This window comes from Sciurus vulgaris, assembly GCF_902686455.1.
Source record: "Sciurus vulgaris genome assembly, chromosome: 2".
In the NCBI taxonomy this organism is placed as follows: domain Eukaryota; kingdom Metazoa; phylum Chordata; class Mammalia; order Rodentia; family Sciuridae; genus Sciurus; species Sciurus vulgaris.
Genome location: NC_136462.1, coordinates 156,287,254 through 156,302,675, shown reverse-complemented (window position 1 = coordinate 156,302,675; position 15,422 = coordinate 156,287,254). Strand labels below are relative to the sequence as shown.

Genomic DNA, 15,422 nt, shown 5'->3' with positions numbered 1-15,422 from the left:
ATTCTAGTTTTCCTTTGCAATTCTCCAGATACATACTCTGAGAAGTCCTAGGAGAAAAGTAGATCATGACTTGGGTAACAAAAACCTTCCAGTTGTTGACCTTTTTTGTTAGTGAAGGCATTGACAAGAGGAGAAAAAAAAATGTTTCACAGAGAAAGATCAATTTTCTGCTGACCTTAAGGTGTGGCTCTGCATACAGAGGAATTAATCCATTCTTAAAGTAATAAAATGTCTGAGACCATTAGAGTCCTTGTTGGTGAGATCTGAGCAAACTTTTTAAAGTATGCTGATACTGTTGGAAAGTAAAAATCAGAGGAGACATCTGGCTATATAAAAAATGCAATTTCATTTTCTGCACAGAGAGAGAGAGAGAGAGAGAGAGAGAGAGATTTGAACCACCAATTAGCATTTGGGAAAACATTGCATTTGAAGATATTTGTAAATAAGAGCATTCCATTCCATTTCCTACTCAGTACTACCCATTTCCAGAAATAATTGGGCGGGCTGTAGTTAGCTAAAAATATGTTTGCTTTTTGAATTATTTTAGGAAAGAAGGATTGACATGATGGCAAGGGTTGTGGGCATATAATCATTTCTTTAAGCCCCATGGCAGCCTCCCAGTGTTATGTGATATTTTGTGGCAAAAATAAAGCACCTAATCCGAAGTAGTGAGGTTGGAAAAATATTTACAGTCAAGAAACTCTGATAATTTACAGATACTATGAAAACATGCTATTTAAACAGACATAAGAGTTCAACCTATTCAATTTGAACATTTGCTTTTTTGTAAGGAAGTATTTGTTCATTGTTCCTTGGGAGATTTTGGTATCACACAGTCAAACCAAGTTTTAACTTTCATTCAATTCTTTACCTCAGACCTGAAGCTGACCTCACTCTCTCTTGAGGAATCTTCACAATGCAAGACCAGAGATCTTTTATTTTAACTTTGAAGTAAAGGATGGTACTACCATATAGCCTCTAGTTATTCACACAATTAAGATAAAAAATGAGAATAAATACACAACTCTTAGAGTGATTGGGGTGTGTGTGGTGCTCTGCCGCTGCTGCCCTTCTCGGCTCCATGGCAGATATCACTAATTGATCTTGATCTTGGTTCTTGTTTTCAATAACCTTTGTTGTCAGCTCAAAATTCTCCTTACAGAATGATATGACCTCTAAATGAGACATTATTGTTTCTTCCCCCTTACTAAAACAAAATACCTGAGGAGTAATATATAGAGAAAAGAGTCTTATTTAGCTCATAGTTCTTGAGGTTCAAGGGCATGGCACCAGCACTGGCATAGCTCTGGTTAGGACCACATGGCAAATGTTATCACAATAGCAGGACAACTTGCCAGAGGGAGTAATCCATGGAGACACAGGAAACCAGAGCAGGCAGGGAGGGATCAGGCTTGATTTTTTTTTTTTTTTTTTTTTTTTAATAAAAACTCTCTCATGGGAAATAACTAGGGTTCCACAAGAATGACATCAATTCCTTTCTATGGAGTGTTCCCAATAACCTCCTACTAGATTCTGCCCATTAAAGTTCTGGCCACCTCTTATCACCACAATGAGAACCAAGTTCCTAACACAGGAGTCCTTGAGGGATACACTCAGATGTTATCCAAACATAGCAGAGTGTAATTGACCTTCCATGTCTTTCCTTGTCCTGGATCAGCAAAGAGAACACTCAACCAACAGTTCTAAATTCTGTGCCTGTTTCTGTGCTCCATAAACAAAAATATACCTTGTTTACGCATGAGACGAACTCAGCTGATTGCCTTTAGTATGTGGGTACTGAGAAAGCGGTTCTACAAAACACAAGTGCAAGAGATAAGTGCTGCATGCCCACAAGCCTTTCTCCCAAGGATCCCAGAGGGTCCCTCCCAAGGATCTCTCCCCCTAGGAGGGAGCAGTCAGCCATGGAAAGAAAACAGATTAACAGATCAAGAACAGACAGGGAATGCAGCAATCGTTTGTGTGACCTGGGAGTCAGATTGTCTCAGCTCAAACCCTACTTCCTGCACTGGCTCTTTGGCCTCTAAATATGACTGAAACTTTCTACCCTTGAGCTTTTCCATCTATAATGTAATAGTATTACCTGCCACCTCTGTAGGGTTATGAAGTTAAATGAATTTAGCGTACTTCCAGTCACTCACTCCTAGTCAGTGCACTTTTACATGGAGAAAAATAAAATGGAATGAGTTATCTCTGTAGCACAAATTGCCACAACCATAGTTCCTTCAACCAACAGGTATTTGTGATATTATAGTTTTTGTGGATCGTAAATCCAGGCACAGCTTAGCAGGATCTTCTGCCTCAGAGTCTCTCAAGGCTTCAATGGGATTGGGCAGGGATTTCATCTGAAGACTGGGAAAGGATCTGTTTCCAAGTTCATGAGGTTGTTGGAACAACTCTTGTCATTTGAGAGTTGGACTAAGGGCCTCAGATCCTCACTGGCTGTTGACTGGAGGTCACTCATCTTATCATGTGGGACTCCAGTTTGCTTCATCAAAGCATGCAACAGGGTTGTTCTTCTAACAGACAAAAAATCATGATCGTTATACTCTACTCACCCAAGGACTGTCCTATAACTATTGCCATATCTTACGGGTTAGAACCATGTTATAAGTTTCCACAAAATTAGGAGGAAGTTTCTCAAGGACATGAACACTAGCAGGCAGAAATAATTGCGGGCCATATTGGGGTCGACCTGCCAGAAACATGTTTGAAATGTACTTTAAATATAAATATGCTTTAAATTATATAATATAAAATAATAAGTGATAATATATAATTATTATTGTTTAATTATATAATGTTTGTTATATATAACATGTAAACTCAACAGAAAATAAGTTAGACCTCCTTAGAAGAGGTAGAGGTGAGGTTAATTAGTAAAGGATATCACATCCTCAAGGAGTGGCTACTAAAAATGAGACTGGAAATGTAAGACCAAGAGCCAAGGGGCTCAAGTACAGAAACATCCTGCCCCAAGGCAGACAGTAGTGACATTATGTTTCCTGCAGCAGGCTGAAGTGGGCAAGGACAATGAAGTGTCCTCTGCTTTCTCCTCTGGAGACATCTCCCCCTGTTCTCTGCTCTCTTAGACTGGCCTGGAGAAGCTGCATCAACAGACCCTTACCCCTCTTGCTCCAGCTGAATTTGAACAATGGTGAACATCCCAGGAGAAGAGAGATGGCCGGAAGAAAGATGTTGGTCATCTTTTGTGACTTTTTCTTGAGCTGGTGGCATCTTTCCCTCAAGGGTGAGGCCCTCTCCACATGACTGTGTCTCCAGATTCCATGATCATCACTCCTCTTGCATCTTCAGACCTTGACTGATGACAACTTCCTTCGTTTTTAGATCCAGGTTCCAAGATAATCACAAGGCTCTATAGTTTGATGAGGAACAAAGAAAATTGGCAGACTTTCCTCTCTGTATGTGACCATCGGAGAATCACCATGACTATTACCCTCATGGAAAGTACAGAATAAAAAATAAGTTTGAGAAACAGATGATGAAGATTGGGTTCATCCATGCAGAACCTAAGAGGTGTTGAGAAGATCCAGGGAGAATACCTGTGAGGCTGTGGAATACAAGAGTTTGGAGCCTGGAGTGTGTACTGAACTGGAGATACGGATGCAGAAGAGAGTGGAGAGACATTTGTGTTTAAAAATACAGGAGAGGAAGGAGTTGTCTAAAGAGAAGTGCTGAGGTGACAGAAACAAGAAATTTTAGAAATAATTTAGGGAGAATGAAAACCCAATAGATTGAGAAAAACATTTTAGTATTCTATCATTTTAAAACCATTTTCATAATAAAAATGATGTTACTCCATGCACCTCTTCCATTCTGCAAGTACTTTTTAGCAACTGCCATGTAGCAGGTATTATTCTAGCTATGTTTGGCTCAATAAAGTTCATAGATTCTTACCTCATGGAGCTTGTATTCTAGCAGAGGAACGTAAATAATTGCCATAGTAGTTTAGAAGGTGAGCACAATATAAAGGAAAAAGTGTGCATGGAGCTTCAATTCAAATACAAGCTCAAGCTAGTCCTCACTAACAGAGTAGCACTTGAAGGAAGTGAGGTGGTGAGCCATAATGGTATCTGGGAAATACTATTCCAGGCAGAGGGAACTAATAGCACAAAGTCCCTAAAGAGGAGCCAGCCTATCCTGGGCATGGACTAAAAAAATCAACAGAGATAAAGTAGAAAGATAAGAGAGGTAGGAGAGATGATGTGAAAGACCTAAGGGGAACTAGGTCACTGGGACCATTAGGTAGCTATTAGGAGTCATTGGGAGCCACTGTGAGCCACTGTGAGGACAGTAGGGAGCTGTGGAGGCAGGGGAGTTGTGAAGAGGAAATGCTTTTGTGAAAAGAGGGAGTCTTTGTGAGGAGAGGGAGCCTTTGTGAGGACAATAGGGAAGCATGTGGAGCAGATCTGAGAAGGGAAGCTACTATAAGTATGGAGAACCAATCAGGAGGAGTTACAGTAAGATGAGGGAGCCATGGTGGTCAGGGGAAACCACTGTGAGAAGAAAGAGCCATTGTGAGGAGAAGGAAACCTTGTGAAAAGAGGGAGCCATTATGAGGAGCCTTTGGCAGGGGGCACCATGAGGACAACAGGGGAGGACAGGAGTTTAAGGAAGAGAGCTACTGTGAGGAGGAGAAGGAGACACTATAAGGTGAAGGAGGAGTTGTCAGGAAAAAGAGCCATCCAGAGGAAAGGGAGCCCTGTGAAGAGAGGAGCCCATTGTGGAGAAAGGGAATCATAGTGAGAAGGAGTCACTGTGAGGACGGAGGGAGCCCGGAGAGGGGAGGGCTGTCTGAGGTATGTGGTGCCTCTAAGGGTTTGAAAAGAGGAGTACTGCAATTCTGACTTACACTGTAACCGGAATATTTTGTTCCTAGTTAAAAAGAATCTAGAAGATTAAGGATGGGTCAGGAAGATTACTGAGAAGACAATTATGGAAGACTCTGCCTAATTTGGTAACAGTTATTTTGGTGAGAAGATTTGGGATTATGCACTTATTTTGAACATAGAGCCTATAGGGAAAAACAAAGCAAAAAAATAATAAAATAAGGTAAACTATTCCCCATCACAGTCCTGATGGATTAATTTAAGGTTTATTATTGGATTCTAAAAACCAGTGAGTGACATTTTATTGAGAAACAAGATAGTTGTAAAATCTTCAGTCATCTCTCCACAAGGTAGCTATCAATTTCAAAAACAAAAGGGAAAAGTTGACATTGTATCAACCAAGCAATCACTATCACCCATACTGGGACAAATCAACTTTGTGTGCATCAGTGATATAATACACTGAGAACACAATGATGTCTTGGTTGTGCCCATAACCTGTAACCTGAATCTAAACACAGGGAAAAGTCATACATACCCAATTTCAAGAACATTCTACAAAATATCAAACCTGTACCTAAAATGAATGAAAACAATTGGCAGTTTCTGATTGAAAGATACATTCAAGTTTCTTGATAGGACCATAAACCACTGTTTGTTTGTTTGTTTGTTTGTTTGTTTTTTGCCAATAAAAGCTTAATTAGGCCAGTTGGCAAAATCTAAATTAGATCTATAGGTTACACATAATATCATACTAGTATTAAATCCTGATTTTGATCATTATATTTGGTTAAGAGAATGTCCTTGTAGTTTTGAAGTATTTAAGAATAAAGAGAAAGAAAATTAGGCTCACATCTGCAAGTTACCCCAAAGAATTTGAAATAATTTCTAAAACCATGTGCTTATGAGAGATAAAGATAATGCAAATGTGGGAAAATGTTAACTTTTGGAAAATCTGGGTGAAAGGTATACAGGAAGTTCTCATATTATTCTTGGAAATTTTCTGTAAGTCTAAGTTTATTTCAAAATTTTTTAAAAGTATCTTTTATATGTAAAAACCATTTCCAGAAATTTGGGGAATTTCCAGAGTTTTGTATATCTAGTCAATGTTGGCTTATGACTCAATGCCAATAGATGTCACATTAAAGATATATTTAAACCCTTAAAATAACGAGAGGGGAGGTCCATTACTTAATAAATATTTTTCTAAGAATTTCTAAATCTTTTCATTCATTTTAAGTTCATTAGGTAGAGGGCTTTTTTTTTCTGTCTAGTCTTTTGCCAGAGAAATTCTTCTTTCAAGTGACATTTTATACAGATTGTTTTCATATAAAACTATCTCGATCTTGAAGCCCAACCAGTTTGTATACTCACAGAAGCCTGTGATATCTTAGCCAGTTCCTTGAACGTGATATGGAAACTTTGTGAAGTTCTCCACCAGCGACCTGGGAGGAAAATGCTTCAAGAATAGGAATGTGCCCATCCTTCTTAAGCTTTTAAGACCACATGGCATTTCATACATCAATTTTGTGTAGTCAACTATTTACCATATTTGTTTTCTAAAACTACTGTATTAAAAACCAGGATTCTTACACATAGGGCAACTTCTAAATCATTCCTCAACATTTGTGTGTATATGCATGTGTGTGGTAAAAATGCAGATTTTAATGTTAACACAGCATCAATATCTTTCATCAGTTTTAATGCCAAACTGTTTAAAAAAATCATTCTAAAAGGTTCAAACACATAAAAGCAGTGTTTTATCTCAGATGGTGCTGAAACCACAAAAATATGTGTCAATAGCTTAATGTCATCAAATTGTGAAATGTGGAGGGAGGGAGATGACTTTCTTGAGTCACTAGTTTATTTTTTCTTGACTTTGGAAAGTGGTAACAGGAGAAAACACTAAGCCAGGATTCAGACATCCCAGCTCAGTAAACAGCAAGCACCTTGTGGGCCCTGGTCAAACTATAATATTCTTTAGATGTCATTTTTCTTTTCTTCATAGTTTGATGAATAGGTCAGATGAATAGGTCAGATGTTTCCACTAAGGCATCAGGAACCAACTCAGACTGACTTGGTTATGTAACTCAGGACAGGATTCATCAGGAGCTCTTAGGTCAAGGGACTGATTTTGTTTAGCTCTTGGCTCTGTTCTCCATGGTTTGTGTAAGGTTTTGTCTCACAGCAGAAAAAATATGGCTGCAGCTGCTCCAGTTCTAATCTCTTCACACCACTCTGTCCAGAGGAGAGAAAAATCTTTGTTCTCCGACCTCCAGAAGAGTTGTAGAATCACTCTCATTGGTGTAGGCAAGGTTGCATGCCTGTCCCAGAGCCAATAACTGGCTTAAGTCAGATGACTGATCTCATCTACAAATTCTAACTGAGTTTGGCAGAGAGAAATAGGGGTAGTGTGGATGGGAGATAACGGAATGGGTGCTGGGAAGCACTCCAAAGTGATTTCTAGGACACATTCCAACCCTAAAATAAAATCCTTTCGACTTAGCTCACTGAGTGCTGACATCAGTGAGAAAGGTTGAAAGGTACAGAGAAGAGATTAAAGAAAATGGTCCTGCAAAGTCATTTAGTGGTCTTTAGAGAGCCACCTCAGGAAGGGAGAGACCACGTAGGTGTCCTCTGAAGTGCTATCTGAGACTGAGCCACCACCTGCACACTCCATTTGTTTGTTAACCACAACCATGTGCAAGACGACTTGGAGAAGTGTTAAGTTCTTCAAACCTGCACACTCACAAGTGAACAGATTGGCCTCACTGCACACCCACTGCACAGCTGGTAAGTGGCAGTGACTTGATCTAAAACCTTGTCTATCAGATGGCAAATTCTGCACTATTAACCACTCAGCACTTCACGATGACCTGCAAGGTGGCCACTATACCACCTTTGGAAAACCAAGAAAATCAGAGTCTTGGGCAGTGAATTAAAGAGGGATGATAAGGAAGGCAGTGGATTTGGACCTGTTGATTTATTTGTAAATAGCAAGTGTAAACTTACTCTAACTAGGCTCACACTTCTCTTCCTAAAATAAATCTTGCCTTTAGAAACAGTGACCTGCCCAGGGCCACAAATCTTTCTCAGACACTCAGCTTGGTCCTTGGGTCTCTATTATGCCAAAGACCTTTAAGGACCATAGGTAAACCTACATAATCCTCTCAGAATAATTCTTTCAACTGTGCCCAAGATTACAAAAGGAAACATGATATAAAATTCCATTTGTCAAAATACTTTTAATATTTGTGATATAGGCCAGGAGCAGTGGTGAAAGTCTGTAATTCCAGAGATTCAGGAAGCAAGGCAGGAGGATTGCAAGTTCAAGATCAGAGGCCCTTCACAACTTAGCCAGATCCTAGCTCAAAATCAAACCAAATGCAATCTGTAAAAATAAAAAATAAATTAATTTTGGGCTGGGGATATAGCTCAGCCTTGCATGCACAAGGCTCTGGGTTCAATCCCCAGCACCACAAAAATATAAATAAATAAATAAATAAATAAATAGATAGATAGATAAATAAATAAATAAATAAATTTTTAGAAACTTTCTTATAGAAGTGACTATAATTTTGAGAAAAAAATAGTTCTTAATTGTCAGAGATCATAAAAAATATGGTGCAGTTATCTTCTAAATGTTAAAAAAAACTTAAAAAGGACTGAGGATGCAACTCAGTGGTAAAACACTCTTGGATTTATTCTCTAGTACTTCCCAATGAAATGTGATATAGTAATAATCAATCTTCTTTAAAAGCTAAAAAAAAAAATGAAGATGTAGCAGTGAATTTGAAGCACTGGTGAGTATAAAGGATGATGTAATGACTACTCTGTAATATGAAAATACCTGTGATCTTCATGGCAGAACAAAAAAACCAAAAATTTTTGCTAATTCTAACATGGTTTGCTGTCTATGTTCATAATGGAAAGAACTTGCTAAGCTTTCAAGGTATGGGGTTTTTCTCTGCACCCGATATCATTCGTTCCCCCAAATTTGAATCCTGCCATAGAAACAAAGTTTCTACAGCAACAGTATTCTTCCAGGAGAAGTGGTTTTAAATAAATTCATAAGGAAACTTTTCCACATATATTTTTTTGTTTGTTTTGCTTTATGTTTTGTTTTGTTTTTGTTGCTGTTTGAAAGAAAGAGCACCTCAGGGAAAAGGCCTGTGTCATTTACAGGTCCTGCTGTATTCTTCTTTTCTGTTTCCATTTTAAATGATCTTTTACCTTACTCCTCCCAGAACTCAATGCTATGGCTGATGTTTCTTCCAGCTGAGCCCACACAGTGCATGCCAACTGGATTAATGAAGGGAAGATATTTTTGATGGTTTAATCAGAGGGTAGAAATCTAATAAGTTATTGACATTTGGACCATATACCCACCCCAAAAAAAGCAAATGAGAAATATTCTTTAAGAATCTGAAGTTTATATTCATATGTATGATGAAGGGAAACAAGACATTTTCCAATTCCAGCCTGCATTTCTCTGGAGTGCACTGTTTTTGAAAATTAAAAAAATGAGCATTTCTGGTGTCTTGTATTTTTCCTTAGATAGGGAAACCACTTAGGCTTTGTTATAAAACTGGAACTGCCCAGACTGGCTGGGTCCTGGTGACATTTTCTGATCTGGAATGAGGCATTCAATTATCTTATTATATTATGTCCTAGGTTCTCTTATAAGGAGGACTGGAGGTTGAGTCAGGCAATTTGCAAGTCAAGGTCAGACTAAAGAAAGCAAAGCATCTTTTTCTTGAATAATGTTTCCGAACTCTTCCCTCCTGCTAAAAGGAAAAGCATTGCTCTCCATGCATAGATCCTAGATGTGAAGGATTCGCAGGATTCCCTGCTACCACTGGTCTAGCCTTGGTCTCCAATGTAAGTATTATCTCAATCATCCAGGAGCCAGGTTGTGGGGAAGGAAGCCTGGATGCTGTTGGTCAGTTTGGGCTGCCCTAACAAGATACTGAAGAGTGTGTGGCTAAAATGACACACATTTATTTCTAACAGTTCTGGAAGATTCAAGTCTAAGACCAGGGTTCTAGCCTGGTTGGCTTCTGCGAGGACTCTCCTCCTGGTATGCAATCTACTACCTTTTTTTCTGCTCACATGGCAAAGTCAGAGAACACTCTGACTTCGTCATCTTTTTATAAAGGTACTACTCTCATCATGGGTCTCTACCTCCATAGCCTCATCTACACCTAACTACATCCCAAAGGCCCCACCTCCAAGTATCATCACATTGGGGATTAAGGATTCAATATACAGATTTAGGAGCAACATAAACATTTAGTTCATAGTGGCCATGATTCTCAAAGATCTTTAAAGAAGATCTTTTAACCCATATACTTTTTACATATGCACTAATAATTAATTTCCAGGGTCAATTTGACTATATTACATAATTGATGTTGTTAGCTAGGTTTGCATTGCTGTGACCAAAATACCTGACAATAAAAACTTAGAGGAGGAAAAGCTTATTTTGGATTCAGTTTCACATGTCTCAGTCCATAGTTGACTGACTCAATTGCTCTGGGCCAACGTGAGGCAGAATATCATGGTGGAGGGGCCTGGTGGAGGGAGGAGATATGGTTGCAGAGAGAAAGAAGCACAAAGAGCCAGAGATAAAATGTAAATCCTAAAGTCACACCTCCAGTGACTTAAATTCCTCCAGCTACTCCCTACCTACAGTTACCATCCAGTTAATCTATCAAATGCATTAATTCACTGAGTAGGTCATAGCTTTCATAATGCAATTATTTTATCTCCTGCATGAACAAAAGAATTTTAGGGAGACACATCATATCCAAATCATAATACTGAAAAAGCATTATTTTCAGGTATATATATGAAAGTGCTTCCAGGGAGATCATTGGTGTGGTGGTGAACTGAGTGGGGAAGATCCACCCTCAATGTGCGTGGGCACCTTCCAGTTGACTAAGAGGGAAGTTCATTCTCATTAATTCCCTCTCTCTCTCTCTCTCTCTCTCTCTCTCTCTCTCTCTCCTCCCCGCCTCTCCCCTGAGCAGAGATACCCTATAATTCAATTTCTTTGGCCTTTGGTTTCTAGTACCTGTAACCAGTGTCCTGGACTTCCTGGGTTCTCAGATTTTTGGTCTCAGACTGAGAATTACGCCATCAGCTCCCCCAAATCTGAAGCCTTTAAATTTGGACTGAGTTACACTACTGACTTCTATGGTTCTGTAGTTTGTAGAAGGCAGGTTCTCAGCACTCACAATGGAGTGGGCCAATGACCTTAATCACATCTCATCTGTGTATGTGTGTATGCATGCATCTATCTATTATCATCTATCCACCTACTAATCTCTCCTATTGGTCTGTTTCTCTGGAGAGCCCTGACTACCCTGAGTAATACACATTCTTACTGTGAAACAATATTTGTGAGATAACTCTCCTTCCTGCTTTATACTACAAACTACCAAATATTTCACATTTTTAAAATTAAAAGAACATAATTCCATTTTAAATAACATAGTAACCACTTGTTTAAAATTTTAAAAAGAAACTCATAAACAGAAAAGTAAAACCCCATTTGAAAGTCCTTGGTCCAGAGCAAACCATTACTGTCATTTGATGAAAAAACATCATTCTTTTCATCTAAACATATATTTCTTCCTATGTATCTATAGGCAAGATTTTACAGAAGAGGCATTAAACATAATTTTTATCCTGTTATGTTGATTTTACATCTCAAAATCTTTCCCCATTATGAAGTATAAATACCTGTTATTGTGGGTTTCATTGTAACCTACAGCATATTTGCAAAATCATTTTACTGTCCCCACCTTGGTGCGTAGTTCTGTTGTTTCCTGCCATGATAACCAAGCTGCAAGGGCAGCTCTGAGTCTTGTCTGATGTTCCCTTGAAGCAAGTGTCTGGAACTGTGTGATGGTTAACCTTGTCGACTTGACTGGATGAAGAGATGCCTAGAAAATTCGTAAAGCACACTTCTGGGTGTCTGTGAGGATGTTACCAGAGAAGATTGGCATGTGGGTCAAGGAACTGAGTGCTGAAGACCTGCCTTGAAAAGAGCTGGGGCCCCAGATGTAATGAAAAAGCATAAGTAGGGGAAAATGTGTGTGCAACTGGCCCCTCATGGGCATTTGCATTTTTTGCTGCTGTGAATATTAGAATCCATATTCTTCAACTTTCAAATATGAACTTTCATCTGCATGTCTCCAGGGGGCTTTCAGATCTTCAGCCTTGGACTGAGGCTGTATCATTGGTCATTCTTGTTCTGAGACTTTCAGTTCCCCTGGTTCTCCAGCCTGCAGATTGACATTATAGAATTACTCAGCTTCTAGTCATTTAAGCCACGTGGTAAATTTCTTCATATATATTCTACTGGTTCTGTTCCTCAGGAGAACTGTGATTAACACAAATTGGAAAAGCAGAAGAGCACATTTCACATTTTACCCTCCAGAGAGGATGTAGTCATTTTCTCCCTCTCCAACTCCATGAGTACCCATTTCCACACCCTCACGTCAGCTATACATGTTTTTAATCTTCATGACATTTATCAATTTGTTATTCAATCTTCTTATTGTTTTGATGCAAATAAGTTGAACACATTTTCCAAAGATCTCTTAGCTTGCCAGACTTATTAATTGATTGATTGATTGATTGATTGATTAGAACTGGGGATTAAACCTAAGGGTGCTTTACCACTGAGCTACCTCCCCAGTCTTTTTTATTTATTTTAAGACAGAGTCTTATTAAGTTTCTGAGGTCCTTACTAAATTGCTGAGGCTGTCCTCAAACTCAAAATCCTCCTGCCTCAGGTTCCCAAGTAGCTGGGATTACAAATGAATGGCCACTATGCCTGGTCAAACTCTAAAACAAAAGCATGAAAATTATTATGACTGGGCTGGGGTTGTGACTCCGTGGTAGTGCACTTCCAGGCATGTATGAGGCACTGGTTAGATTCTCAGCACCACATATAAATGAATGAATAAAATTAAAGGTCTGTCAACATTTAAAAAATTGTTTTATTAAAAGAGAATTAGTATGAGGAATAGACTTTATAGGCACTAGGTAGTTATCAATTGAAGAATTTTTTAAAATTAAGCTTTGAACTGAAACAAACTAATTTTTTTCAAGGTGTCAAAAGATTCATAGTTAGGAATAATATTTTTTAGTACTCTGGCACAACAGACATTTTCTGAAGCGACTGGTTCTCTTAGTTCATTTTCTAACCTCATGTAGTAGTCAGGGTGCTCTAGAGAAACAGAACCAACAGGAAGTATGATTATAAAAAGGGGATTTATTAGATTGGCTTATACAACCAGAAGCTGGATAGCCTACGATGGTCATCTGCAGGTTGGAGAGCTGGAGGAACCAGTACCTGCACAATCCAAGATGCTGAAACCTCAGAATAAGAGGGATCAATGATGCTACCCAAGTCTGGGATCAAAGTCTTCTGGAAACTCTCTGGAGAATCACTGGTAGAGTCCCCTTTGGAAGAGTGAAGGAGTGAGTGCCTGATATCCTCAGGTGATAAAGCAGCAATCAAGAACCCATTCAAGAAGAATAGAGCTTTGTTTTTCCTAACTTTTGTTCCTTTCAAGCCTCCAACCTATTGAATGGTGCTGCCCACACTTAGGGAGGTCTCCTCTTCAGTTTGCCATACCACATACCAATCATCCCTAAACACACCCTCATTGGCACACCCAGAAGCCTCTAATCACTAGCATCTCTTAATTCAATCAAGTTGGTAATTCAAATTAACTGCTACATCTCAGTTCTGTTGCCTGCAAAAGAAAGCTAATAGGAAGTGTTAGTATTTGTAGAGATTGGAAATTTAGAGTTGGCCACATCTGATTCTACTGCCTACTAATTAGCATCAAATTGATTTTTTTTTCCTTTTTCCCTAAAAACATACTACTCATAGTCTTAAAGATTAGGAATAAAAAATGATCATTCTCACTTTGTCAATGGAAATAAAAAGAAGTTATGGTACTTGCTCAAAGGAAAAAGCTGTATATATACACTGCTGTAGCACCTTCCTACTTTCCATATGCATTTCTCCATGTGATTGTTCTCCTACATTGGAACGGAGAGGGTGATGTTCCCACTTCCTGAATTAAGAAACGGCAGCCCAAGTGATCAAATGACTGACTGGGTGTGACACTTTAATGGTAGATTTGGGTTATGACAGAGTCATCCTGACTCCACTGTTCTCCCACTATCATATTCTATAAGAAAAACAAAATGTAATTAAGACAGCCCTTTATCAACTGCAACTCAGAACCAAAGCTACCAATGGCACAGTCACTAAAACTCCCCAGGAAACGCCCAAACAAGCCACAGCCTGGGAGCAGACCTCAGACACCCACTGCTGGCCCTGGCTTCTCTTGAGTTCTTCATTCCACAAAAGAACTCCGTAAAATATAACCACATTTCAGTTTTAAAAACCAAGATTAAAGGGTGTTCTCATGCCTAAAGTTTATTCTTACCATGGGCATGGATGAAGTTACATTTCTCTTTTTTTCACTATATTTCTTGTCCATATAGTTATACAATAAATATAAATTAAATATTAGTTCCCTAAATTGTCCCTCTATAGTCTGAGACTATTAGTCCATTTTTTCTATTTAATAAATATACATTTTGATGCCAGAAATTAACTATGCAATCATCTGCCTTTCAGTAAATATTTATCTGAAAGCAGTGTTCTAAATATATGAACCCCACTAAATCATCTGAGAAGCACCCCTTTCTTTTTGAGCTCATAACCCAATAAAGAAGAAAATCATCATATGAAAGAGCCACCACCATACACAGTGTGACAATTTCTACTTGATTCATGGAGCAAAGCTCTTTTCTGGGCATCTATTCAGAGCTGGACTCAGTGCTGGAAATGCTATAAACATGCTCAGATAATTGATTCCCACTATTACACTGTGTTATTATTTCCCCTGAACAGATAGGAAATTCAGTTTCTGAGAATAAAAGACACTTGAACTGGCATTTGGATAATAATTAAGTTTTCCTTTCACATCAGAGAGGATGGGAGGCAGACATGCAACCTCAGAAGGATGAGGATCAGGGGATTGAGAGGGAGGGAGGAGGAGAGGGTGTGGGGAAGTACTGGAGAACATTATGTACTAATTTGTGCTGCATCCATGTATGAATATACCACAACAAATCCCATATATATGCAATATATAATTATGAACCACTAATTAAAATGATGATGATGGGCTGGGGATATAGCTCAGTTGGTAGAGTGCTTGCCTTGCAAGCACAAGGCCCTGGATTCAATCCCCAGCACTGCAAAAAAAATAAATAAAAATAAAATAAAATAAAATGATGATGATGGTGATGATGATGATGATGATAGAGCAGAAATCAGTAAAGTAGAGCAAGTAGATTGGGAGAGAAAGGGAAGGTACTTGAAAATTAGATAATCAAATTATGTTATGCACATGAATGAATGTACTATAACGAATCCTACTATGTTATATAATTGCAATGCATCAATAAAAGACACCAAATGCTGGATAAGCCTGCTGGCACTGTCTGGAATCT

The 15,422-nt window shown here is 38.7% G+C and overlaps 1 long non-coding RNA gene across 2 annotated transcripts in view; it reads right to left on the bottom strand.

Annotated features, from left to right (window-relative positions):
• Positions 1–1,830: 1,830 nt before the first annotated feature.
• The window catches only part of LOC306651634, a 50,945-nt gene continuing 37,353 nt past the window's right edge, over positions 1,831–15,422 (bottom strand). For both annotated transcript variants that reach the window (XR_013761160.1, XR_013761161.1), the window contains 2 exons: positions 3,146–3,394; positions 1,831–2,537 (listed from right to left, as the gene is read on the bottom strand). This is a non-coding gene — a long non-coding RNA (uncharacterized lncRNA). The remainder of the gene's footprint in view (positions 2,538–3,145; positions 3,395–15,422) is intronic.